The sequence below is a fragment of the Lissotriton helveticus genome, chromosome 6 (genome assembly GCF_964261635.1).
Source record: "Lissotriton helveticus chromosome 6, aLisHel1.1, whole genome shotgun sequence".
Lineage (NCBI taxonomy): Eukaryota > Metazoa > Chordata > Amphibia > Caudata > Salamandridae > Lissotriton > Lissotriton helveticus.
Window position 1 is genome coordinate 258,194,909 of NC_136067.1, and position 27,760 is coordinate 258,222,668.

Below are 27,760 nucleotides of genomic sequence, written 5' to 3' on the forward strand. Positions count from 1 at the left end.
AGGATGCAAATTTGCCATGGATTACAAGTTTTCCTTATTCATTGGGGAATAAACAGAGACATCTGTGTTGCTGTATCAATATTGCCGGTAATTACCCAAATCGGTGCCTTTTTCTGGTGACAAGTTCCATTGTGTCAGATATGGTGAAATCTTTATTGAAAACCCTGGGAAAATTGCTTTGCCCATCCTCCTTTCCTAATAACCTGGAATGAATAATGGAATTTTAAGCTGCATCAACATTCAAAGTTTGGGTGGAAAGTCCCAGCATGCTTCATGCTGTTGGCTGTATAGTTACAATCACCCAACTGGTTTCGTCTCGGAGATTACTATATTTGTACATTGATCAAGCCTCCTATGGGATCATTATAAAGATGCTTTGGAAGTGAAGGTGAACATGTAGAATCTTGGTGCCTTGGTAACTCCGGGAACCTTCTCAGCATTAATTGGGCTGTGTCACATTATATTACAACATTCATGATTACTCTTAACACACATATGCACTCTGTATACTTGTCTCTTACAGCTACAAGACTGAGAACTGCATCAGCTCGTTCTAGGAAGTTGGCACTTACTACTTCTCTGTGAAGGATCATGTAGGTTAATGTGGTTGTATACAGGACTAGCAGCCCGTCCCGACGTTGTCCGGGTATGAAATAGAATGTGTGTAATGTGTGTATTTGGCAAGGGCAATTTATTTTAAACTCTCGCGGTAGACAAAAATTTTTGTTTCATTAGAATAGGGACAGAGAAGGGCCAGCTGCAGCCCTGGTTGATGTTAGCAGGCGCGTGTAATTGGTGTAGTGATCTGCCGCCTGAGCCCGGCTACAGCCCTGGTTGATGTTAGCAGGCGCGTGTAATGTCGTTGAATGAGAGAGTTATCAGCCGCGGGTAAATCCGTTTAATGAGAGAGTTCAGTGACAGCGAGTAGGAGAGGCTGCAGTAATTGTCCCCGCAGACACGCTCATTTGTGTGTTCCCCCGCTTGAGGCCCAGATGCAGGCCTGTTTGATGTTAGCAGGCGCGAGTTCCCCCGCTTAAGGGCCCAGCTGCAGCCCTGGTGGATGTTATCAGGCGCGTGTAATTAGTGTACTGATCCGCCGCCTGAGCCCAGCCAGAGCCCTGGTTGATGGTAGCAGGCGCGTCTATTTTCGTTGAATGAGAGAGTTCAGTAACAACGCGCAGGAGAGGCTGCAGTAATGTTACTTACCAGGCCTCCAGCTGAACTCGTTTATCATGCCCCCAGCACATGGCCACAGCAGACGATCTTCTGATTAATGTACGACCCACATAGCATGAAGGGCGGAACGTAGCACACGCCGCCAGCGTTTCTCACGCCCCAGCATGCCCCTTGATGTGGTGCAATTGCGTTCACATGGCATGAAGGCCGGACACACGCCCCCAGTGTTTCTCACGCCCCCAGCATTTGTCACGCCCCCAGCACACGCCCACAGCCCACGATGTGATGACCGTACCACACGCCCCCAGCGTTAGTCACGCCCCCAGCCCACGCCCACAGCACAACGCAGACACGCCCACAAGGGACTACTTTGCTGGCACGGTTCTTTTACCTTTTAAATGTATATGGTGTCCTACGGTACAATTGTATGTCTTGCACTGTATGATTGTGATGAACAGCACTTTTTCTTGAAAAGTTAATAAAAACAATTTTAATTTTTTTTTTTAAATGTATATGGTGGCCGTCTGCATAGCCTATGTCCTTCTGCTGCAACTGCCCTTTCCAACGCTGTATTGGGTGTTGTGATTGGTGCTGTGGTTACTGAGATTACCCGCCTCAAAGGTTTGGGCTCTCTCTTTATAATATTAGTATGGATTTGCCTCTGCTGAAGTGCAGAACCGACTACAAAATAATAATTGACTGTAGAGAAATTGTGGATAAAAATGATGACTGACCATCGAGAACTAATTGATGTGCATGGTTGACCATGGATAAATCATAGATAAGCTTGGATGACAATGGAAAAATTAATGATAATTACAGATTGTCAACGGACCAACAAATGGGCCAGTAAGTTGAGTTACTATTTTCTTGAGCTTCAATATATTGTCTAGAGTCTGAGAAGTCTGAGAAATGTAAAGGGGATGGCGGAAGAGGTGCTGCAGTGCCAAAAGAGGGATTGAGCACTTCAAGATATCATTGTCTTAATGGCAACAGAAAGAGTTTATTTCTAGTCACAAGTTCAGGCCGACTGCAATGGAGCGCAGGCCAGATACAGGGACCACGGTAGGCCCGCTGAATAAAGTTCCTTAAATCCTGGTTTGCGGAGTGTTGCGATGTGTCGAAGATGTCTCACACAGCAGCAGCTCAGAGGAACTGCAAGGCTGGGATGTGAAGCCCTGCGTCGAAGGTGCATCGCACACAGTAGGGTCTGTAGAAGCTGTGGGACTGCGATTCAGAGTCCTGTGTCATCATTGAGATTGCTGACTTCGAAGGCCTTGTGATGCAAAGGCCTTTGCTGAAGGTGCATCACTCAGCGAGCCATGTCTCGGGTGATATCCAAAAACCCGGGACATGTATCGGGTCTAGAGATCATCAGTCCAACAAGTACCTACTTTCACCCACTGGGGTGTACCACTCAAGAACTCCATGTACCAGAGTCCCGAGGGGCGATCCGGAGGAGGGGCTAGCGGTGTGCGGTCCATTGCGATTGTGTCTACAAATTGGCTCCCTTGAGCTTTGAGCCGACGGGCTCCTGGACGACGCACCTGCATGCCGGTTTGGGCATCGAGGCCTTTGACGGTTGTTTGGCGGCCTTCTCTTCCACCCCTAACTATTTTCTCCACTGATGAGGGAAGTTATCCCGAAACCCGAGCCATGTCTCGGGTGATATCCAAAAACCCGGGACATGTATCGGGTCTAGAGATCATCAGTCCAACAAGTACCTACTTGCACCCACTGGGGTGAACCACTCAAGAACTCCATGTACCAGAGTCCCGAGGGGCTATCCGGAGGAGGGGCTAGCGGTGTGCGGTCCATTGCGATTGTGTCTACAAATTGGCTCCCTTGAGCTTTGAGCCGACGGGCTCCTGGACGACGCACCTTCGTGCCGGTTTGGGCATCGAGGCCTTTGACGGTTGTTTGGCGGCCTTCTCTTCCACCCCTAACTATTTTCTCTACTGATGAGGGAAGTTATCCCGAAACCCGAGCCATGTCTCGGGCGATATCCAAAAACCCGGGACATGTATCGGGTCTAGAGATCATCAGTCCAACAAGTACCTACTTGCACCCACTGGGGTGAACCACTCAAGAACTCCATGTACCAGAGTCCCGAGGGGCGATCCGGAGGAGGGGCTAGCGGTTTGCGGTCCATTGCGATTGTGTCTACAAATTGGCTCCCTTGAGCTTTGAGCCAACGGGCTCCTGGACGACGCACCTGCGTGCCGGTTTGGGCATCGAGGCCTTTGATGGTTGTTTGGCGGCCTTCTCTTCCACCCCTATCCACTGATGAGGGAAGTTATCCCAAAACCCGAGCCATGTCTCGGGCGATATCCAAAAACCTGGGACATGTATCGGGTCTAGAGATCATCAGTCCAACAAGTACCTACTTGCACTCACTGGGGTGAACCACTCAAGAACTCCATGTACCAGAGTCCCGAGGGGCGATCCGGAGGAGGGGCTAGCGGTGTGCGGTCCATTGCGATTGTGTCTACCTTTAAGAATAATGCCCGGTTTTTTAATCCTAACCAATTCTCCAACTCTAAAATCAGGAGTTTTAACTTTCATGCGGAGATCATACAAATCTTTACTCTTCTGTTGTTTCTTCTCAATATTACGGGTTAACAATTCATTATCAACATCAGAAAAATGAGACTTCACATTTTTCTTTAGCCACCAGGGGCATAATTTAGAAAGTGGATCCCGTCCCTTCAGTAAGCGGAAAGGTTAAACCCCTGTTGTTGAATGGGGAGTTATGCGGTACATCCACAACCTCTCTCTCAACTTATCTTTCCAATCAGCTCCAAAACCTCTAGCCCTCATGATATCTTGCTTAAGAACCCTGTTAAACCTCTCTACCTGGCCATTTCCTTGAGGTTCATAAAGAGGAGTGGTAACATGACTGATGCCATGACATTTTAGAAATTCCTCCATCTCATAAGATTTCAGTTGTACCCCATTATCAGAAATAATAACTTCTGGCGTTCCTTCTTAAGCAAAAACTTCTTTTAAGAAAATAATGACACTCTTAGTATCAACACGTGGAACCAACTTAACTTCAGGCCATTTTGCATGGTAATCCACCATGACAATGTCAAATCTACATTCTTGTGGCAAATAATTGAACGGACCAGCAATGTCCAATGTCCTAGTTTTTGCCAGAGAAAACTAGGCCACTTGACTGGAACAAGAGGATCAGGATGACATATAAGGGTTTTCTCACTATTGACACACTCTGTACATTCTCTCACAATTCTATCCACAAATCTATCCATGCCAGGCCACCAAAATGTGGATCTGATAAGTTTTTTCATGGATGACATACCCAAATGTGTCTCATGACTCAAAGATAAAATTGTTTCACGTAAAGAACTGGGAGGAATACATTTTTCATCCCTATATACCATATTACCTTCCACTACAATCTCTTCAGCAATTTTAAAATATGGTTACAACTCTTCTATAATCTCATTCTTTTGTGGCCAATCCACCAAAGTAAATTTAATAACATCTTGTAACAAACCATCTTCAAACCATCCTCATTGCCAATGTAAAAGTCCAAAATGAAGAAATAAATCCTTATAAAGTAGTTTAGTTTATTGTAAAGAGCACAGTATATCTGTCCAGGCTGAAATGCAGTTCAATAATCCATCAGCACATTCTGAAAGTGATGTCACACAAACTGCAAACTCAATGCCATAGATCAAATGAATACACATTCTATTTTAAAAGGGCAACACAATAAAAAAGGAAAAGGAAAATAAGATTACAAGATATAACACTTGTAATTACTGGAAAAAGATAGGGCATTTTGCAAAGGTCTGCATGAAATGGAAAAATCCAAGAAGATCTGTTTCTTGTGTTTTAGAATCAGATCAATAACCTGATTCTCACATGAATCTGTGTCCAGTATTGATGAGTCGAGTGAATGTGTAGATCCCATTGCTGAAATTATTGTGGGAGGGAAATCACTGAATCTTCTTGTTGACTCAGGCGCCAAGATTACAATGATGACTCATGAATTATTCTACAAAACATGGGGAGAAAGACCACTTCAACCTCCCGATCAATCTCCAGTCTCGTATAAGGGACGGAAGATTGATCTCCTTGGGTATTTTGAAGATGTTCTTGTTTTTAAATATAGGAAAAAACTGTGAAAGTGTATCTTGCAGTGAAGGGTCTGAACATTCTAGGATGGTACCATTAGAGTTTGTTCAAGATGGTCCTTAGACCTGGCACCTCTGAGCAAGTTCTTGTCATATCTGATGATCAACATTTGTGCATGTAGAGCAAACGCCTTCCATCTGTTTTTGGAGGGGGATTAGAAACAATCAAAGGATTCAAGCATAAAATTGTAGTAAAAGATGGAGCCCTTCTGATCAAGCATAAGTAGAGAGGTGTACCTTTCAGCGTGAGAGACGATCTAGATAGAGAGCTCAAGTCCTTGTGTGACCAAGGGATTATGAAACCCACTGATCCTCTCTTTGGCTTTCACCCTTGGTCATCGGACACAAGGAATGTGGGAACCTGCGTGTCTGCGTAGACTTGAGATCTCTCAATGAGGAGATCTGGGTCGACTCTCACCCACTACCGAAAATATGCGACCTATTTGCAAGCGTTAGAGAGTCCAATTCTTTTTCAAAGCTGTACCTTGCCAGCACATATCATCAGAATGAGCTTGAACCTGAATCCCTCCCGCCCACAGCATTCATGTCACCTTTAGGGACTTTTCAGTAAAAACGGATGCCCTTTGGAGTTGCCTCTGCGGCTTTCATTTTTAAACGGGTGATGCAGAGTATGTTATGTCAAATTAGTGGTGTACTTGTCTTTCAAGACAATGTGTTGATTCATTCCAAAGACATCCCAACACATAACTCTTAGCTTGAAAAGGTTCTGGAAATTTTCAAGGATCATGGTGTGGTCGTCAAGCCTGAAAAATGCATGTTTCTCACTGAAGAAATAGAGTACCTAGGTCACTTGAACTCCGGTGAGGGCATCAAACCCAGGCAGGGGCTGTTGGATGCCATCACCCAAGCTCCCACTCCATGTGATAAGAGTGGCGTCAAGTCTCTACTTGGTCTCCTAGAGTTTTATTTGAAGTTTGTCCCCAATTATGCCACTATTGTACGGCCCATCAGTTCTCTTCTTTGCAAGGGTTTAATATTCGAATGGTCCGATGAATGCGAGTCTGCCCTGCAGTGTGTAAAGAGTTCTTTTTCTAACAGCAGTGCTTTCAAACCTTATGACCTGGATTTGGCTTCTTGCATAACTGTTGATGCGAGTCAAGTAGGGTTGGGGGCCGTTCTGACCCAAAACACTTCAAGAGGAGAGAACACGGTCGCATTTGCCTCCAGGGTCTTGAGAAATGGGGAACTTCAGTACTCTATCATCGAAAAAGAGCTGTTGTCTTGCTTGTGGGCCATCAAAAAGTTTCAACCCTATATTTGGGGTAGACGCTTCTTATTGAGAACTGATCATAAACCTCTCATTTCAATTACTGGGGCTGGCACCAGCAAGTGGGGCTGGCACCAGCAAGTGCTGCTCGCCTAGGATACTTTGTATTGTATCTCGCTTCATGCAGTACCAGTTTAATGTTGTTCGTATTTCTGGAGGCAGGAATCTCAGAGCAGATTATCTGTCACGTTTTCCCATTGACAATAACAAGGAAGCAACTATTCCTGGTGATGTTGGGGAGGAAGATTCTGATGATTGTCTGGTAGCCTCACTCGATTTACTGGTGCATGGGCTTGATACTGCAGACTGTTGGATTAAAGCCCTTGCTGATGATGAGATTTTACAACGAGTGTGTGGGTTCGTTAAGTCAGGTTGGCCCAAAGAACGTGCCCTTCCTCAATGTATACAGCCTTTCTGGAAGGTGGAATCTGAAATTTCTTTGGAAGATGGTGTGTTATTACGAGGTGACAAGCTTATTGCCCCTCAGAGTCTTAGGAAGAACATTATTGTCAAAGCCCCCGAGGGTCATTTAGGATCCACGCTCACCAAGCGACGGGTCCGCAAGTTCTTTTGGTGACCCTCGATGGACAGTGATATTAATGATCTGGTTGATTCATGTTGCATCTGTAGATCTGTGACAAAGGTTTGAAAGTTTCCAGTCCGCCTCTTTTTCCTATTGAATGTCCCTCTGGACCATGGTCCAAAGTAGGTGTGGATGTCATGGGACCTTTGAAAAGTTTACCAGGAGGGTGTCGTTTTGTTTTTAGTGTTAATTGTTTATGCTTCAAAATGACCTGAAATGAAACTTGTTACGGAGGCCTCTACCAGTAACATCATTCTGTTTCTTAAAGATGTATTCTTGAGGGAGGGGTTCCTGACACCATGGTGACTGATAATGGTACTCAATTCACGAGTGCTGAATTTGAATGTTTTTTAAAATCATGCAACATTCAACACGTTAAGAGTTCGCTTTATCACCCCCAGTCCAATGGACTTGTATAATGAATGAACAGGGTTGTGGAGGACTGTATTAAGTGGGGCAGGTCATGTAACTGTGATAATATCAATGCACTTAATAGTATGCTATGGCTCTACAGGACCACCCCCCACTCCACAACCAAAGTCTATCCCTTTGACCTATTAAGGGGAAGAAAGCCCAACACTAGCTTTAAGCCTGCATGGATGAACATGGGAATTAAGTCAGTTCCTGATATTGACAGTCTTATGCTTTTAGTTAGAGAACATGTCTCTAACTCCCAGTCCAAACAGAAGTCCCCTTTGTATGTGAAGAAGGGTGAGAGCAAGTTTGGTTCTCTCATTTCCGTCACCAGGGTAGGTAGGAACTCTGTGCAAGTTGAAGGAGGAAAGTGGTGGAATGCTGGTAAGATTGTAAAAGTTAAGAATGTTTCTTCAATTCCTGCTGCTTTGCCTCTTATTCCTGAGGATTCTGTACCCTCAGGCCTGTCTCTCAGAAAGAGTTCAAGACTTAAAATTATTCCTAAGAGATAACGCATTTGAAATGTTTTAGGGTCTCTGTTTCATGCATACTTACGAAACATTTAACAGGTTTCCCCGTACAGCAGGGACCAGTGGGCAAACCTGGAAGGATTGGTTCCTGTTTGGGGAGTTGTAGCTGGATACTTTTGGACCTGATTTGTTAAATGTGATAGCCCAGGGATCCATGGGACAGCGTTTTGGCTTTACAAATTATATTGACTTGGATTTATTAGATGTTTGGAGCTCGTATTGTGAACGCTGATGAAAGTGAGAGAAAAGCCTTGTGAAATATATCAATAAGCCTTGAGGAAGTCGTGGGGTCACACCCTCATACGACGAAACGCGTTGGTGTAAGGGATTGGAAGACTTCGAAAGAAAGTGAAAATAATAAAAAAGACTGGACAAGCCCAGTAACACAAAAATGTATCTTTCTCTTTACACTATTGTATTATCATTGGTTTAACAATTGGCGTGTGCTTCAGAAACTGTTAAATTGTTTGTTCAATCTCAGATTGAGAAATTAGGAGGTACTGGGTGAATATTCTCCTCTTCTGAATGCACAGCAGGATATTTGTAACTTGCCTTATATATAGTTTGTGTTACTAAGTTTCTTTTTTGTAAATTTATATGAGCGCCTGAAGACTCTATTTCACCCATCTTTGGTTGAGTGAGGACTTGTGCTGGGGCTTTACCAGCACAGGAAAAAGACGCCTCAAATCTAGGTGTGTGCTTTGGCCTAGAATAATTCTAAATTGATCTGGATGGGTCAGACTATCGATACATGGCAGCAGTATGTTCGTGAATAACTTTCCCATTATCTAATATTCTGTATTAAATAGCGAGAGGGGTCTCTAGGATTTAACCTCTGAAGGGTCTCTGCCCTCCTAGGTAGAACAAAAACGTGGCAATTGGGGTAGACTCCGGTAGGGAGACACTGGATAATGCATTGTCATATATTTTAAGCACTTTAGGGGTAAGTTGCTCTTTATAGATGTCATACAACACAGCTGGCAACCCATCCGTACCAGGTGTTTTCCTATAAGTTAGCTGATCTTTTACCAATTTTATTTCCACCACCAAAATGGGGGCATCCATAGCTTTCCTATCCTCCGCGGACAGCACCGGCAGCCCAACGTTTGCCAAGAAACTGTCCAAGCCTAATACGGCATTCTCCACCTGAGCCATACAAAGTTCCAACTATCTCCCCCCTGAACCAACAGTCCCTGACCGGAGACATCTCCATCACCAATTTTGTGAATGGCACCATTCTAATTCAGGCGAAAGACGAAAACCTAGAGTTCTTCGACTCCCTCTTCCCCACTCTTAAGACGGCTACTGCTCACTACCCTCAACAGCCGCGCACCTCCCCCCCGTGGCTCTTTTCAAACTCCTAATCCGCAGAGCATGCTTCCACCACCTCAACAATCCCTTCCCCCCGCGCTTAATCACGTCTCCAGTCATTCGTCTCCCCCAACCCCACCCCCATCTACCCTATATCCCCAGGCCTCCTCCCCTTCACCGAAACTTCCAGAACTCTGCCACCCCCACCTACCCATCCGACTCCCTACCCTCCGCCCCACGTCTCCCAAAGCACTCCAAGTTCTCAGTCTCCTGCCCATAGAGATCCCAGACCACCTAACAACCCCGAGTCACAGCCCCCTGCACTAACCCACACTCCTCTAGCTCACACCGTCCCCCTTAGTGAAGACAACCACCACCTCCAAAGGGACCACAACCTTCTTCCCTCTCCATCCCTCGCCCATCCGAACTAGAAACACAAATCAGATCCTCCCACCTCGGTTATCCCCCCTAATAGTAACTCACCCCTAAGCCCCTCCCCCTCCCTAGCCCTCGCTCAGCCGAACTCGAAAGCCAATTCTGAGCCTCCCACCCCTTTTATCCCACCCAACAGTAAGTCGCCACAAAGCCCCTCTCCCTCTCTAGTCCTCTCACAATCGAACTCTAACTCGGAACCGGACCCCCAACCCCTACTCTCCCCCCCATCAACGTCTTGCCCCAATGCCCCTCTCACTCTAGGCCCAGCTTCACCCCCCCCCCCCTCCCTCCCTCCCCAGCACTCAAACTGATGCAATGCCTGGACCTTCTAGAAGCCCAGATCGCTAATCTGATTTTTGGCCTGAAGGAAACCTTATCCTCCCTAGAGAAACTCCAGCTACCCTCCCCTCATGTCGCACCACCCCACCTTCATCCGCCTCCCAGTAGGAATGACTCTCTGCCTCCCATCAGGTCCATGCCCCCCCAGGCTCCTGGCCTCCTCTCACCAAACCCCGGACTGAGTCACGAGTTGACAGTCCTAGAAGACTTTTTCCCTCCCTTTCGCCCCAGGAAGTGAGCTCCCTCGTCGCTTCCTACGAACCCCCTCCTAATCAGCCAGCCCAACCACAACCCCTATACCATTCTCCCTTCTCCTCGATTCAAGTAATCACTGGAGTGGGGAAGGACCTGCCCCTCCGAAAAGCTGCTAGACCACCAACCTATCTCTCCTCCTTACCCAGAGCTAATTCTGTCAACCCGAACTCGAATGCAGACCCCCCTATTAACTGTATGCTCATCAACTGCCGATCCGCCGTCAAACATGCAACGGAAATAGCCGAAACCATTCTCTCCCATGACCTGGATGTGGCCTTCATCACTGAAACATGGCTAAACACTCTATCCCTTCCCATCATGGACACGCTAGTGCCGCACGGTTTCTCAATTATCCACAAAGACAGGCCCGTACACAAAGGTGGCGGAATAGCTATCATCCACAAAAGTGACCTCTCCATCACTGAATCCCCCTCCGTCCTGTATAACTCCTTTGAATACCTTTTGGTCAACCTCAACTCGCCTCACAATTGTCCACTTCAATGCCTTCTGGCCTTCTGGCATCCTCCGGGCAACTCCACCGAATTTGGCGCTCAGCTGACCGATCTGATCACTCAAGCCGCTCTCAACAGCGACTTCAGAATAATTCTGGGCGACCTCAACCTAAGATGGAATGTAACAAAAAACCCGCTCATCCAATCTCTCACCACCCTTCTACAAGACTACGATATGATCCAGCACTGCATAGAGGAAACCCACCATAAAGGAGCAATCCTTGATGCTTGAGCTTAGAGAACCAGTTTTCAGTATATATAGAGGGTTTAATTTTTGACCACTTAGAATCAGTAATAGGTAGTTCAGTCTTACGCCATCAATCTAGTAATAAATAATGTCCTAACATACAATTTTTCCCTCATTTCCAGCTAAAACTTTGGTGTGAACACCCTGAGGAAGGCTACCGCCGAAACGCGTTGGTGCAATTTAACATCTCTAACCAGTGTCGTGCCTAAACTGGATGTATATTTGGTGCTAAAAAAAGTCAAGTTTTTTTTAACTAATGTATAAAAACACGATATGCGTTCTGTCCAACATTCTAGTACGATATCTGCACTATTTCTATTTATGAAAAAAGATATTCATGTTCCTTAGGCTAAAACATACCAATTGAGAATTGTGGTTTTTTGAAAAGATAGGGAAAGATAGAGACATTAATGGATTCATGATGAAATTGTAATGTATATATTTGCATGTTGATTTTACAATATGAAATTATTTAATGTGAGAAATAAGAAATAATTTATCATATAAAATAATAAAAAATGGAAAAGAAATAATTGAATAAAAAAATATATCTTTTCTACAAAGATATGAAGTTTTGTGTTATGTATATTTAGATTGGATTTATGGTGCATGCACTACTAAGAGTAATTCAGCACTATGCCCGGTGCAAAACTTTTTTCAAGAAACTAAAACCACCCCCCTCCATATGCTTGCAAAGAGAACTGGCATGGGACAGCTTTTTAATCAAATATCAACCTCCCACACTGATACCTCCCTTCCATGTCTGATAAAGAACATATCTAATCTAGCGTGAATCTTGAGAGCAATCCTGAGTAATAGGAATATTCATGTGCATCTGAGTGTATTTCCCTCCAGACCTCCCTAATACGCCAGCGAGTAACCCACGCAGAAAACCTCTGAGATGCCAGTCAGCCTGCTACACCATGTAGAGGCAATAGGGATCTACCAAGTTTCACATTTTGCACCACATTATAATAACCTCCCGGTATCCATTCCCCATCTATCATATCTGCTGGTGTATCATCTAAACACAGCAGGAACTGTTGCGGATTCTCATTAGGGGCTTATGTACTGACCAACATTACACAAATCCCTTCAAGTGTACCCATCAAAATGACATACCTACCATCCTTATCAATTCTCGTATGAGTGATTTTATACAGAACCCCAGAGGGGAGCTACACCAAAGCACCCATATGTCTTATTATAATGATTGTCCACCCCGAGACATCCATATCCACACATAACTCCAAACAACCACGGTATGCATAGTTTCATGAATCTGTGCACTGTGGGAGCAGTTCCCCACTCAATTGGCAGATATTTCGGGAGCTACGTCGCCACCCCAAGCCTCAACTAAACAAACAGCTAAATTCTCCGCCAGTCGGTCAAACAGTGACGCGTGCAGCACATAGTCATTTACCATAGCAACATAAATAGTTTTCTCCTTGTTACCCTAGAGTCACATATATAAAACAATACACAATACAATGTTTTCCCTGACTAGTACTGTGCCCCAAGTTCAGGCCACTCCAACATATTCACATCATCTGGTCCCCTGCCACAGAGGTGACCTCAGGGCAAGACCCCATGATCTCTGACATTGAGAGGCAATCTGAGTCCTCTGTGTCCTCCTGAGTAGCGTGATCCGAGTCCAACACCTGTCCATCCTGATCTCTATACTTTTAAAACTTTATCTACATCTATCACTAGTTTTGCCCTCTCTTGCGCTGCCTGTTGAGGGGATGGATGGCTGTCCGGCACTATCCTGGCTCTCATTCTGTGGCGCAGTCGTTACCACCTCTGTACTCTTCAGTCTCGGTCTGGCTCACCTTCTGGATAGCCACATACTTTTTTGTTGGTGAGGTGAAGAAATATGTCAAACCGTGCATTATCACTAGTAGTTTAGCAGGGTAGAGAAGGGCATATCTCACATCCCTCCATGTAAGAGCCTGCTTCACATCAGGGAAGGCACGTCTGTGCAGCTGCACCTCCATAGTACAGTCAGGAAATATATGAATCAGGGAATTGCCCAGTATCTAAGGTCTGTGCTGCCTTGCAGGGTGGAGAATGGAATCTCTAAAGCTCAACAGCTACATGGCTATGGGGTGCGGTGGCGCACCTGGTGTCTGTGGATGACTCGCCACCCTATGTGCCCTCTCCACCTGAAAACATTTAGGAGGGTTGCCATCAAACACCAGCAACCATTACTCCAAAAAGACCTCTGAAGAGGCTCCATCTGTAGATTCAGGGATCCCAATCAGGTCCACATTCTTTCAGCATGTGCTCCCCTCTGCATCTTATGCCCGATCATGCAACTCATCATTTGCACTGGACAGTTCTTCCATCTGTTTTTGTAGTTCCTGGACCGTGGGTTGCACCAAGGTGAGTCAAAATTCATTCTGCCAGTTTTTGATGATCAACCAAGAGCAGGTTCACTTCTATGGACGCTGTATAAGTGTATATTTGATGTTCAGAATCAGTTGCAGATTGTGTCAAACTTTTCAGAATGACCCTACCGGGTCACTTCAACAGATCTCAGAATTCCTTGGATATTTGTGGCTCCTTCAACACTCATCTCCACCGATTACTCTGTGCCTCGACCCTTCCCACTATTGGGTCGCACCATTGTTCTGATTGTGCCGCCGCTCTGGGTGGTCCACACTCCAACAATACCCAGGCAACTTAGGGCAGAGCTTGCTGAGGTAAGCACAGCCGTGGGGCCCAACAAGAAATGATACGCTCCCCCCTCAGCACACTCTCAGCACACAACGTTACTCAGGGTCAACCACCGACTCCTCGCAGTGCTTCAGTCACCCCATAGCTATGGTGTAGTCTATGTCCCTTTACCGATGGGGACGAGCATGCAGCTAAGCAGATCCACAACATCCACTTGAGGGAAATGATTCCGGAGGGCAGTCTGTGGATAGTCTGTGCAGCTTGTCCTACAAGTATCTAGTTGACAACCACCAGGTTGAGAACCTAAGCAGTGTCTAGATGGGTGGTGGGCTGGACAATACCACTCCTGGCTCTTCCACAGTTAGGAACTGTGAAGGGGAAAACTTGTCAGCCCCTTTAGCCAGTTGCATCACCCAGTCATGAATAGAGACCCTCCAGGCCTCTGAGTAGTAATGCAAACCCAAGCCAGCCAGGCCGGAGTTACCTGCATTCACCCTGGGCAGTCCGCCCTAGACCCAACCCAGAAGTAGAGTTGCAAAAGCATTCATCTGTCACATTGCAGGATGGACCAGCCCGACCATCCAGTGCACTCTCCTGCCCTCTGCCTTTAATGCAATCTGGCCTCGGCCGAGCACTTCTTCTCACAGCCCAATCGGCCACAAAGAGTCGCAAGATATCGCAAGACTCTCCCCGGTCCCCATCCTCCTTAATAAACTGGTCCCAGTTTTGGCCCTGCATCATGCCGCCATCTTGCCTGTGCCATGGGTCGGCTCCCAGATGCTCCGATCAAAATCCAAGCCTATGTAGGGGCACCACAAACCAACTAATCTGCATCCCCCCGTCCTGGTCGGCCCCAGGCGACAATCTGCAGGCAGGGCCAGGGACACAACGGGTCGGATTTCATTTATTTATTTATAAAGTTTTATATAGCGCGAACTTGATCCCGAAGGATATCAGAGCGCTTTACAATTTGAGGCAATTAAATAACTTCTCACCCTATTCCCCTATAAACCCACGATGGTGAACTCCGGGGCGGCGACGGAGAGCTCCGCCAAGGCACGTGCTCATCCATTGCTTGCTAGCCAGCCATCAGGGATTCCAACATTCCCAGTAAGTGTCTACAAACCAAAATTAGTTTAACTCCTAACGAGGACCTAAATGTTATCCTTAGACAGAATTATCAGGAGACAAGGGTATAAAATGCAATATTTATTATCTGTTAAAGCCTGCAATATATATATGTTTATCACCTATAATACTAGTTGTTTCCTGTGATCAGTTGGTTCTGACTGACAATACTAAAAGTGGTGTCAAGGCTGCTAACATGTTTAACTTGAATTGTTTTAAGACAGTCAGATACAACTCAATGGAAAAAAATCACACATAATGAGCCATTTACGTACATCCTAGGTGAGTAAAACACATGAAGTAAAAAAGCTGAAAGTCAAGATAACCAAAAACAAGCAGGGAACAACAATGGTATTAATGAATAGTAACGTACATGAAACATAGATAACGTAATTAGCATCAAATGATGATGAGTAGAGAATTGGAATTCAAGCATGCTAACACTAAATGAAAAAAATTAAATAACGCAATGAAACAACCAAGCAGAATAGGTTTGTCTTTATCGAGTCTGTCTTTGTGAAGGCTTATTTGCATGGCCAGTTGTAGAACGAGCGCCCAAGCATCCCTGGTTTCCCCAAACCTGTCCGGCTACTGGCCCTTACATGGTGTTGTTGACTATTGTGAAGTGTTGTAGTGGTACTCAAGATCTTCTTCCTTCTGGGCCGGCTAGTTTTTTTGGCACAAGTCTTATGGGAGCGACTTAACCCATGCCAAGGCTAGAGTCCAATTTACATAGACCACCCATGGAGACAGTTCAAGGGTGTTAAGATGGTCAGAGGAACAGATGTCAGATATATAACACATTTTATATGCTAACATATTCTCTAATCCACCAATTTTCGGTTGAGTTTGGTGGCCAAAGATTCATCATCAATATTTTCATGGCGTTTTTTGGGCAGTCAGAGGCCACTAATGTGGTACGTTTGTCACCTTGTAAATTGAACTAACATACCAGTGGAGAAAGCATGTTTTGAAGGTTGTTTGCTTCTTATGCAGTCATATGGGTTGCTTGCTTCAAATCTGCTTTTCACTTTGAGGACTCAGAAAGAGAGCGAATTATGTCGACAGATTCGTATATTGTTTTATTCTAGGTCGGTATAAGTTTAGGATGACTATTATCTAAGTCAAGCTACAAATCAGTGAGAGTTTACAATACAGCCGTGAGCAGCATCTTTAAGTCTGACAATATAAGCATTGGGAAAGCTAATAGATGCGGCTTACATTATGCATCCTGACTAAGACATAAACAAAAAAATATATTCTGCAGTGAGAAAAAAATATATATATATTTCATTCTACATAGATCTACGAGATAAAGAATTTGGATCATATGAACTAAGGAATTTTGAGAAGTCCAAAACCATGCAATTTGCAAAACAACATTGTTTGAGACAGCAACAACTCTTTTTCTTATTTTTTAATCTGTTTTTCTTTTCATTAACAGGATTAAATAATTACATCATAGGCTTTACAGTTCCTGGTATGCACGCACATATGATGAACAGCAGCAATTTCACATATCTGTTTCCATCATATTGACAGCGATAAACACAGCAACCATGCTATATGGGCTTGATGTATCATTTGTGTCCTAGCCAGTAATACATTGTGATCAACGGGTAGTTGTCTTGTCTAGGCTCATCTCTGCGTGTTGTTAGCTGTGTATTAATTCGAGGTCGATGTTTTAGTTGTGGGAGGCGGGAGATAATGAATAGTACAAAGTAAAAAATACAGGTAAAAAATTGAGGCAAACTAATGTGGCCTTGGACTCCGAGCATAACAGGCGTGTGTGTAAATTGCGACCCCAATCCAGTAGTTATCAAATGCTAATTCGATGATGAGAGGTGCACACCCGGCCCTGAACCCAACCACTCCTCCCCACCAGTTGTACGTAAGATTAATGAGCACTTCCAACTCCGGTCTTGTGGTGTTTGTGGGCTCTGGGGAGTCTGTGTCTGTTGGCCGCTTATTCTGTAGGTTGTGCAGAATGACATCCTAGTTGGCTGCTCTGGGGATTCAGCGAAGGCCTAGCGCAGAGGTATTCAAACTTTTTGATGCTGAAACCCCCTTGTCAAATTTTTTAGGAGTAAGGAACCCCCCCTGACAAAAATTGCTAGAACCTGGTACTCATCATTGACAATCATAAACGCCCCCAATTCCCACACAAAATAATTTTTACTGTGGAGAAATATTATTAAACAGTGTTTAGCAAACCAAAGGTCAGTGAGATTGTGGGCGTGGTCAAAGGTGTCGCTAAAAACAATGGGCCTCATTTATGAGGAATTGGCGTAGGGCAGCACTGCAAGTCGCCTTGCTGCACTGCCCTACGCCAATGTGAAAGGGCAGGAATGCCCCATATTCATGAAATGTGGTGCATTCCTGTCCATTCCCCTTGCGATGGCGCACAAATTGCTGCCTAGCACCAACATATGCAGGATTGTTTTTGTGCAGGAATGGGCACCTTCCCTCACAACAACAATCCTGAGAGATGTTTTCTTCCTTCTGTGTGAACTGCAGAATGCAGCACACGTGGAAAGAGGACAAAATTAGGAGAAATGTTTTCACAGGGTAGACGTACATTTTTGGTGCTGCCCCAGGTTTAAGTGATTTTGTAAATATGGTACAGCATCAAAATCCATGGGTGTTGCGTGGGAACCCCCACTCAGTCCCCATGATGCAGAGTTGGCCACGCAGTGACTTGACCTGCTTTGTCTTACTGAATATCTATGAGGCTATGCAAAGCCATGCAGAGTGACTTTACACCACCTCAGAGGTATGGTTGAGACGCTTCCCCAAATATTCTGTATGTTTTTTAGGTCTTTCACCATCAGGTACCAACATATAAAATAACGGGAAGCTTAAATGAAAAATAAAATTAAAAAGTTGTTACTTAGTGGGAAATGCATTGTAGTACATTGTAGGAAAGTAGGTTCTGCCTCTTATGGTTACCCCCACTTTTTAGCTTGATGTCTCACTGTTTTGGCTAGTCTGGCTGCGACCCTGCTAATCAGCACCAGCCTATCTACTTTCTCCCTTAAATTGACATACATGTACTTTGGTACACTCCAGATTGGATACTGGGGTACCCTTTTCCGTCCTTATTATATGGTACAACATGTACCCAGGGCCTAGGTACCCCAGAGGCCTCCCATGGGTTGAAGCATGTATTATGCCACCCATGAGAGGCCATGCAAAATGGAACTCTAGGTCTGCTACTGCAGCGTGTGTAAGATGGTGCTTGCACCACTTGTTTTAGATATAGGTTCGCTATATCTAATCACTACACTTGAAACTTATAGGTCACCCCTATAGCAGGCCTTACCAATCCTGAAGACAGGGTGCTGGGTTTTACGTGAGAGGGTGTCCCTGCATGAGCAGAGCCCCTCTGCTGCCTTCGGAGACCATTCTCCTGGGTTGGCTGTAACTCAGCCGGACATATAGGTAGAGGTGCATTATAACCTTGCGGTAAATATTATCTCGAAAACAGCTCCATAGAAACATATCGAGTTTGGTGTCAAACACCCTGGAATCATACCTCCACGCCAGGAACTGGTGAGGAGGTATGATTTCACCCTTCTGAAGCGAGCTTCGTGGGGTCACTGGTCTTACCGGTGCCAACATTCTCGAGCCAGACAGCACAAAATGGATGCTGCCGACAAGAGACACTTTTCTGCCCTCCTGCTGCTGAGCCAAGCTCGAGCAGAGGAAGGTAGCACAATAGGCATCCTGTCACATGGAGGTGTGACCACCTCCCAGACAGGATTTAGTGTATTGGGGCTGGGTGGGTGCACTCAGAGTGCCTGAAAGTCTGCACTTGGGCCACAATTGGTGTCCCCGTGCATAGTCCAGCTCAAACCAGTTCTGGGAGCCGTTGGCTCCTGCTCTGGCGCAAAACTGGACAAAGGATATGGGTGTAGCCACCCCTTTGTCCTGACCCTCCCCTAGGAGGGTCCCCTGAATCTGTCCAACCCTCTCCAGTGGGTATAAAATGGGTTACCTGGCTACAGGACATTGGATTTTACGTGGGTAAGAAACCACTGACCTTCGACACTTGAACTTCGGTGGACCTCGACTGGGCTTGACTTCGTCCCCCTTTCCGTCTGAAACGTTGTTTGGGCCGTGACTCCATACAGGCTCCGTGCAGGACCTGTGGGGCACTTAAGACAACAGAAGAATCTCCCTTGGTATGAGGGAGTCACTCGCCTGCTTCGCAGGCATCTAAAGTGCAACCGACCAGTTGCTGCTCCTGAGCTGCTCCTGAGCTCCTGCGGACTTCAAAGATTTCAGCAACACAGGAGGTAGGTTCCTGAAGATCCCTGAGGTTGATCTGCCCTCTCACTGAGTTTGAGGTCAGTATCCGTCGTGGGGGCTGTGTAACCCAAACAATTGTGCACCGCATCCATTTGCAAGTGCATATGCTTATTGGTGATTCATGTGCATTGGACCCTGTGTGGTCCTGACCCTGAGCAGTATTTGCACCAAAGAACCCCGGTCTCCTCACACTGTGTGCTCTGTGGGCTGGTACTCTGCTGACTTGCTTGAGGTCCCCTCACGACTCCTGGTCCTTTGGCCTGTGTGTCCTCCTGAGGGTCATCTTCATTGTTCTTGGGTTTTCCTGGTTGCTCCAGACGTGCCCTGACTCTCCATTGCTTGGAGAGTCCCCTGGACCTTGCTGGTCGACACCGTAACCTGTTTGTCCTTCCTGAGTGGGTTGCTGTTGCCAAGGCTTGTTGGTGCTCCCGCCGGACACATGTGGAAAATTAGTGCGTTTTGGTGAACATTATCTGCGCCATCTTGCCTCTTCCCCTGATGCCACACTTTTGTCGTGCGCGCCCGCCATTTTAAGATGCCCCGATCAGAACAAACCCTTTTGCATGCCGCTGGCCCCTGACATAGCCCTTTGCCTTCGCTAAGCCTGCACGCTGACCACCCCCTGCTTGCACCTGCCTTGAGTCATAAACCCCTCTTCGGCGCTGCTCTGCCCCAGGCCCTCATCCTGTTCCCAGCGCGACACCTCCCTGCTTTCCTTTCATGATCTCCGGCCCTTAGATGCAAACCCCCTTTTTCCCCGTGTGCCCGTTTTGTTCTCCCCGTTCCCAAGCCGACACCCAGCTCTGCCGATACCATCCTTGCCCCTCCCCGTACAATAGAAAGCTTCCCCCATCAAAGGAATCCCCGGGTTGATCAAAGCCCTCACCCCATGAGATCCGATCAAACTCCCCACATTCCGTGAATCGGCGGATTATCCAGCTGCGCGATGCTCACCACCTGTTGTGACTAGGGTGGGGACTTCAACTGTAAATGTGTGTGGGAACGGGCCCAAAGGGGAGTTCCGAGAATGTCTTTTCCGTACATCAAAGCTTTTGCATGTATGTGTAATCTACAATAAAGTCATAAATGTGGGTATAAGAGGCCAGGCCTCAGAAATACAGTTAGAGCACCTCAGAACGATACCTTCTGTCCGTTTCGTTGTGTTCTCCTCCGGAGAGAATAAAAAAAACCTTGTTTCCTGCTTTCCAGTCTCCAGCGCCTGCCTCTTCATTGATTTAAATAACTAGGGGGTCACAGAGGCAATACCGCCGGGCAAATATCGATTGTCCCCGACCCGATTGAACTTTTTACAATTGGCGTCCCAAGCGTGGGGCCCATCAGCGACTCGTGGATCCAGTGGGAGAGGTCCTGACGACAGAGTGAACGACTGCAACGATCGGGAGAGCTCTTGCCCAATAGACCCTCGTCTGGCAGCCGATCATCCGAACTTCACTAGTTCCGAACAGACCTCTCTCGAGTGATCTACGGTCCTGACTGGGAACCATCAGGAGTGCCGTGAGAAATACGAGAAAAAGAGGACGATCGGGCGCTGGATTCGGAAGACAAGAAACTGTCCACATGGTCCGGGTAAGGTCGTGTTGCCACGACAAGTTGAAATTTGTTTTGATTGCTTGATTGTTCAAAATACTAGTATTGCTTTGTTTATTTTTATTTAGAGATTCACTGTCTGCAAACGGAGAAACAACAGGCTCCCTCTCCCTTTGCAAGCAGTGGAGGATAAGTAGGGTAGCAGCCGTGCTTGTTCTTTTTCTCCCCCACTCAATAATTGCTTGAAACTGAACTGTTGTTCACAAAACTATTGTTTCCTGGAGATTCCCTGTCTGCAAGCAGGGAAGAGACCACCCTTTTTGCAGATAGTGAAAAGGGTAGGTAACGCAGATCTTTGCGGACCTACTCATTCTCCCCATTGTTATTTATTGGTCGTTTGGTTTTATATTTTTTTTTTTGATCCATGAGGTATTCACTACCTGCAAACAACGTAGAATAGAAATATTCTGTCTAGTCTTTGCACCTAGTGATAAGATAGGCAGTGCTGACTTTTTAGTCCCTCGTTACGAGCCGTCATGTCTGTCTTCTCCCCATTGATAAATAGCCTGTTTAGCCCGGACCGGGTGTTAGAGGTGGACCATATAGCTCCACTAGAAGGCACCCCTAATAAGGACATGTTCATAAACTATGGGTTAGTCACCATAGCTTATAATAAATTATGGCACAGGTATACCGAAGATAGCCAAGACAAACAGTGGCCACTGGCAGGATCCTTTGACCTTGATAAAATAGAAACGTTAGAAATAGCCCTTCGAAATAATAAGACGACGCCAATTATGCTCGACAGTCTCGGTATGTGGCGCAGAGAGGCTACGAAACGACAGAGAAAAGACGAGGATAAACCAAGTAGGGAAATATACCGACAGGACAACCCCAGGACACCGCTACCCACAACTTATCCCCCGACACTATGCAAAGGACGACCAGACTTAGGGTCAGACCAATGCGCTTTTTGTAGGTATGTCGGACACTGGAAAGCCCAATGCCCGACTCTACTGAGCGTGAGTAAAGGCAAAGGGCCGACAAGAACGACAGACCGACAGTACGAGAAAAGGCGCGAGACAGAGAAGAACCCGACTTACATAGACAGACCAGACAGAACCACCACGTTCGATTATGCCCGATGGCACAGATTTCGCCAGGAAAATCTCAGCGGCGTGCTCAAGTTCTCCTAGGTCGGGCAATGTCAAGACGGGAACCCAGCCTCGTTTAAAATTCACAGACGGAAAGAGATAATTATGACCAATAACTGTTTTTATATTTGTCTTGGGTCTTTGTATGTCGTACTTGTACTGTCCCCCCGTCTGAGTTCGTGTGTATGTAATGTACAAATCTGCGTCATCCCTCTACACGTGTTTCCGTGTTACTCGACCTCTGTTAGCAGAAACTTAGCATAAAAGCAACCTGGAAAGAAAGAAATGGTAAACCAAAATCCGTAGACCATTAATAAACTTGAACTTTTAATTTAACACAACAAACAAGGAATAATAACGATAAACTGTAGAAAATGAAAGTCAAACAGAACATTCGCCCCCCCCCCCCATTCTGGAACCTTCCAAAGTAGGGCAGGGTTACGGCTACGCCCAACCAACGGCAACCCATATAAGGCGAGCCCGCCGCCAACTCTTGGTCAGGAAATCTTAACGTATGGGGGAGCCGGAGGAGAGGCAGGAGCCCGCAGCCTGGGCATTTGCAGGTAGTCCCGCCACATGTCTCCTTGGCCGGCCGCAACGGGCCTGGAAAGACTAAGGTAGTCCCGCCACATGTCAAAAGGAGAACGAGGCACCTCTTCCTTTTCTCTTCCGTCACAGCCGCAGCAGTCCTGGACGGCGGGATGTCCTGCACGTACCTCCACAACAATTTGTCCAAGTTGGGCTGGGAGGGAGAGGCGACGCGGACGAGCCTCTCCCACCTCCACCGGTAGGAGGTTTCCCAGCCCCCAGCCCGACGCCGAACATCCCCAGTCAGGCGATGGTGCCCATACTTCCACAGCACCGAACACACCATGGTGGCACCCCAGTACTTGCGCAGCACCGAACGTACAATGGTGGCACCCCAGTATTTGCGCAGCACCGAACGTACAATGGTGGCACTTGGGGAACACCGGATGTGGAGAGTCCTTCATGCGGGGCGATGAAAAGGAGCGGCATGGAGTGCACCGGGAGAAGGAGACGATGTGAACGAGTCTCCCTCGCCCCCCCCAGGTGGGGGCATCACAGCTGCACCCCAGCTGAACGTCCCGCTCTCACAAAACAGGGACCTCTTCCTTTCACTCCGAAGGGTCTCTTCCATTCTTGCAAACTCGACGAGAGTGGCCCCTGTAGGGCCTCAAAATGGCGTCTGGATCCGCTGGAAGGCGGGCCCCGGCCACTAGAGTAACTTTGGCCAGCCATACAACTCGAACATTTGTCCCATGGAGCACGAGCCCCCATCTCCGACAGCATCTCCGCAGCCTTGAAGATCATACAAAGGTCCCCGACGGAACCTTCGGCCTTTGCAGGTTTCCGGTAAGGGACGGCTGCCTCGATCGCCAACGAAACAAACATGACATTGCCACACCTTCTGTTAGCGTGAATTCTAGAACTGCCGAAAAGGACTCTGGTCCAAACTGCCAGTAATGGAAACATTTCCCCCTGATGCTGCTTCCGGACTGTGCCGGCCCCGCCCAAAATGGCGCTGGTATCAATCGGAACTTACGAACACCTCGTGGTGTTCCTTCGCACTAATATAAACTTGATGTTCTGAGATTTTATATGATCCTTTGTACACTCGGCTAGAAAAGACGAAGAGAACTCACTCGACGAATAGTGTGAAAAGATCCCCGTTACAAATGTTGATTACGAATGTACAATGTATTATATTTTTATAACTGGTGTAAACCCCATTTACGACGCACACGTACGGTATGCATATAGGAAATCTGATTACAACTGTTATGATTATGCTTCTAAATTATGAAAATATATGCCCCCGAACCCCCAGCCAATTAATAGACGTTTTAGTCTCTTACAAATGAATGAGTAAAACTTTCCGATGTTTTTATTGCTGCAAACGACACCCCCCACTGTACGCACTTTAGCCATTGCCACGACCGACCAAATACGACCGCACCCTCATAATCCATATGCTGAAATGAGTTTGCAAAATAAAGTCTTTGAAACTATGGACGGGTATTGCATGCTTTATTTTAAAACAATATGGGATGGGTGGGAAAGTTCTTTTCTGTGCACCCTACTCTGCTCTCTCTTTAAGGTTAAAAGAAGATGGTTGCCCAGCCCTGGAGGACGGATCGGATCGACAACACGACACTCCGCCTTCAAAGTACGCGACTGACTCATGAACTCTCGCGTAGAGGAAGACCTTGACTTCCAAGGATGGGTAAAACGAATGGCGTAAATGAGGGAATGTAAAAGGAGGGTGAAATGAAATAATGTAAATATTATAAAAGTACAACGTTCCAAAGTAGCAGGGACCCAAGAACCGAAGAACTTTAGAACGCCACGGCGTTGAAAGAGGTTTAAGGATCCCGATAGTGAGATATATCCTTTGACTAGATACCTCGCACTAGGCACCTCTGGTTTCCTTTTTATGTTTCCCCGCACACGCCCTACATGAACACACTACCCCCCCTCGACTCCGGAAACCATATCCCCGGGGACCCTGCCCCAAGGAGGAAAGACGAGTAAGAGGTAAGTAAAGGACTTATGAATCCATGTATTTGAATGCGCGCGAATGCTGTCTCCCCCACCCCCCCCTTTTTTTCCTCCCTCTGCAGGTTACATCAGAGATTACAGCCAAGGTGTGGCGAAGATCTGAGACCTTGCCATGTCTAAATACACGAAACGGACTAGCGCCGCAGGGTGGTGTCTAAGCACGCCTGCAAACTACTCCCGTATCGAACAGACCCGGAAAATTAGCACAACTTGATAGAAAGTGATCACCCTTAAACCAGACCGGACGAATGAACCCATGTCACGTATGAGGCGAAACTGTGAGGGAATGTGTGTGTGTGTGACTGAGGCGTTGACCCAACTGGTCAAAGGACCGGGAATGCGAGAAAGTGCGACAGAATGGTACCTCCTTTTTTCTTCTTTCCTTTTCTCAAAGCACGTCCCCTCTACCCTGTCTAATGCTCAAACTGCATGATTACAAGATTCTAACGCAGACTCGTGAATGCCCTTTACTGTGTAATGCACTAAATAGCCTTTCTTGAATACACTGCCACCCTCTCTGTTGCACGTGTACTATTTAGCCTGCCGTTGCACTCTCTCTCTCTCTCTCTCTCTCTCTCTCTCTCTCTCTCTCTCTCTCTCTCTCTCTCTCTTCTCTCTCTCTCTCTCTCTCTCTCTCTCTCTCTCTCTCTCTCTCTCTCTCTCTCCTCTCTCTCTCTCTCTCTCTCTCTATTTTTGCACTACCACTCTTCCGAGTGGTTAGCCCCGAAATTGACAGATTGCCACCCCTAGCACACCACCTAATTGGCTTCAAATACCGTCAGTATTTGCACAAACGCTTGTCTTTAATACAATCACCCTGAGGCCGCGTCATTACCTCTCCTTTTCCGCTAGAAGTCAATGAACCCAGGTTGGGCCGTAGGGGAAAGGACAGGTAAGACGACAGAGGTTCCCTAATCTGACCCGAAATAAGGGAACTACATGTCAAACGGCTCCTATAGTATAAAACAAGGACCTCAGAATACGCGACCCTCCCCTCCCCGAATTGTCGCAATACCCAAACCGGAAAAGTGACCACCCCCGTTACCTCCCCTGTCTATGTCCCTGGTTGTTTCCCATAAAACCCCTGTCCTTCCTAGTTAAGTAACCGGGCTGTAAAAGGTTACGTAGGACCCAGAATGATGTTTTACAAGGTTAACAGACTAGACCAAGGTAAAGAAATCATCAAAATGAACCCCGCAGTAGTTGAAAAACAGGATGCACCGATAGAAAGGAAATGTTTAGCCATGTTCGTCTCTCAGCAAAATATCTGTGTAGTACCATGTTGACGACTCACTGTACCCTTTTGTAAATGTAAAACTCTAGAGAACGGCATATCTTTGCCAGATTTGTCTCCCAAAGGTGGGTTACCATCAGATGAACTGTCATGCCTGTAATAAATAATTATGAAGGAAAGTCATAGTAAATCCAACAGGTCCGCCACCGGTCATTCATATGCCAGTTGTGAACATTAAATATAACGGACATTTTCATTCTTTTCCTGGAGCTGGGAGAGAAATAGACTTTTTGATTATCTTCATCTGCAAATTCTCTAAAGACTGTCTTTTCAAACTTGTTTAAGGGTACTGCTGTTGGAGGAGAGAAGGACCGGATGTGGGAGCACGAGGCCCGACTGCAGACTAAGGAACACCTGCGACATTAGCCAAGGCGAGACCACGACTGAAAAGAGCTGCAGGACGAGGCACTGTTTTCGACAGCATGAAAAGAAAGGGTCGACCTGATGCCCCTGCTCGACGTCCAGTGCCTGTCGACAAGTCCCCGCTCTCTGAATTCGGTCACATGCTCGCCTATTTGAAGTCTCTCGTTCTCCCAGTTTGTTCCTAATTTGGCCTTGCTCCATCCCCCTTTTTCCTCTGACTTACCCTATGGACTGTTTTGAACGCTCTTCTTCCATCTGAACTTTCTGACAATCACCTCAAAGGACACAGGGCGAAAAGGACCTTTTCGACCGGAGACGCGAGGAAAGGGTCGTGCCCTGCAACGCAGAACTTAGAACAGAGCTGGACTCGTAGCTCCACCGCCGGTGCTCAACAGCGCCAACGAAAGACCACAAAGAACAATGAGAACTCGTAAACTTCGAACATTTGACATCCTCAACCACCGTTTTGCTGCGCCTCATTTCTCTCCCAGCCGCCATTGTATTGATCCTGCTCCAATCCGAATCCGAAATATGTAATAACCTGCCAGTTCACGTTATGATATGTACTTGTTGCTCTCGCTGCAGAACCGTTTTTTGTATTTCACTCCTATGACTTTCCTGCTGAACAAATTTATCAAAGTTTATCAAATAGGTGCACCTCCTAAAAACTAGAAACCTCAAAATGTATTGTTTACAACTCTTTTTCATCTAGGGTTCCTACCGTTTTTTCTCATGCTCACCACAGTAGAACCGAATAGAAAATGAACCAGCAAGATGTCTTGAATATGTTAAAGGGAGGACTGTGGAAAATTAGTGCGTTTTGGTGAACATTATCTGCGCCATCTTGCCTCTTCCCCTGATGCCACACTTTTGTCGTGCGCGCCCGCCATTTTAAGATGCCCCGATCAGAACAAACCCTTTTGCATGCCGCTGGCCCCTGACATAGCCCTTTGCCTTCGCTAAGCCTGCACGCTGACCACCCCCTGCTTGCACCTGCCTTGAGTCATAAACCCCTCTTCGGCGCTGCTCTGCCCCAGGCCCTCATCCTGTTCCCAGCGCGACACCTCCCTGCTTTCCTTTCATGATCTCCGGCCCTTAGATGCAAACCCCCTTTTTCCCCGTGTGCCCGTTTTGTTCTCCCCGTTCCCAAGCCGACACCCAGCTCTGCCGATACCATCCTTGCCCCTCCCCGTACAATAGAAAGCTTCCCCCATCAAAGGAATCCCCGGGTTGATCAAAGCCCTCACCCCATGAGATCCGATCAAACTCCCCACATTCCGTGAATCGGCGGATTATCCAGCTGCGCGATGCTCACCACCTGTTGTGACTAGGGTGGGGACTTCAACTGTAAATGTGTGTGGGAACGGGCCCAAAGGGGAGTTCCGAGAATGTCTTTTCCGTACATCAAAGCTTTTGCATGTATGTGTAATCTACAATAAAGTCATAAATG

The 27,760-nt window shown here is 46.6% G+C and overlaps 1 protein-coding gene across 1 annotated transcript in view; it reads right to left on the reverse strand.

The window, feature by feature from the left end:
* MFSD2B (MFSD2 lysolipid transporter B, sphingolipid) overlaps positions 1 to 27,760 on the reverse strand; it is a 320,963-nt gene that overhangs the window by 112,340 nt on the left and 180,863 nt on the right. The window lies entirely within an intron of this gene.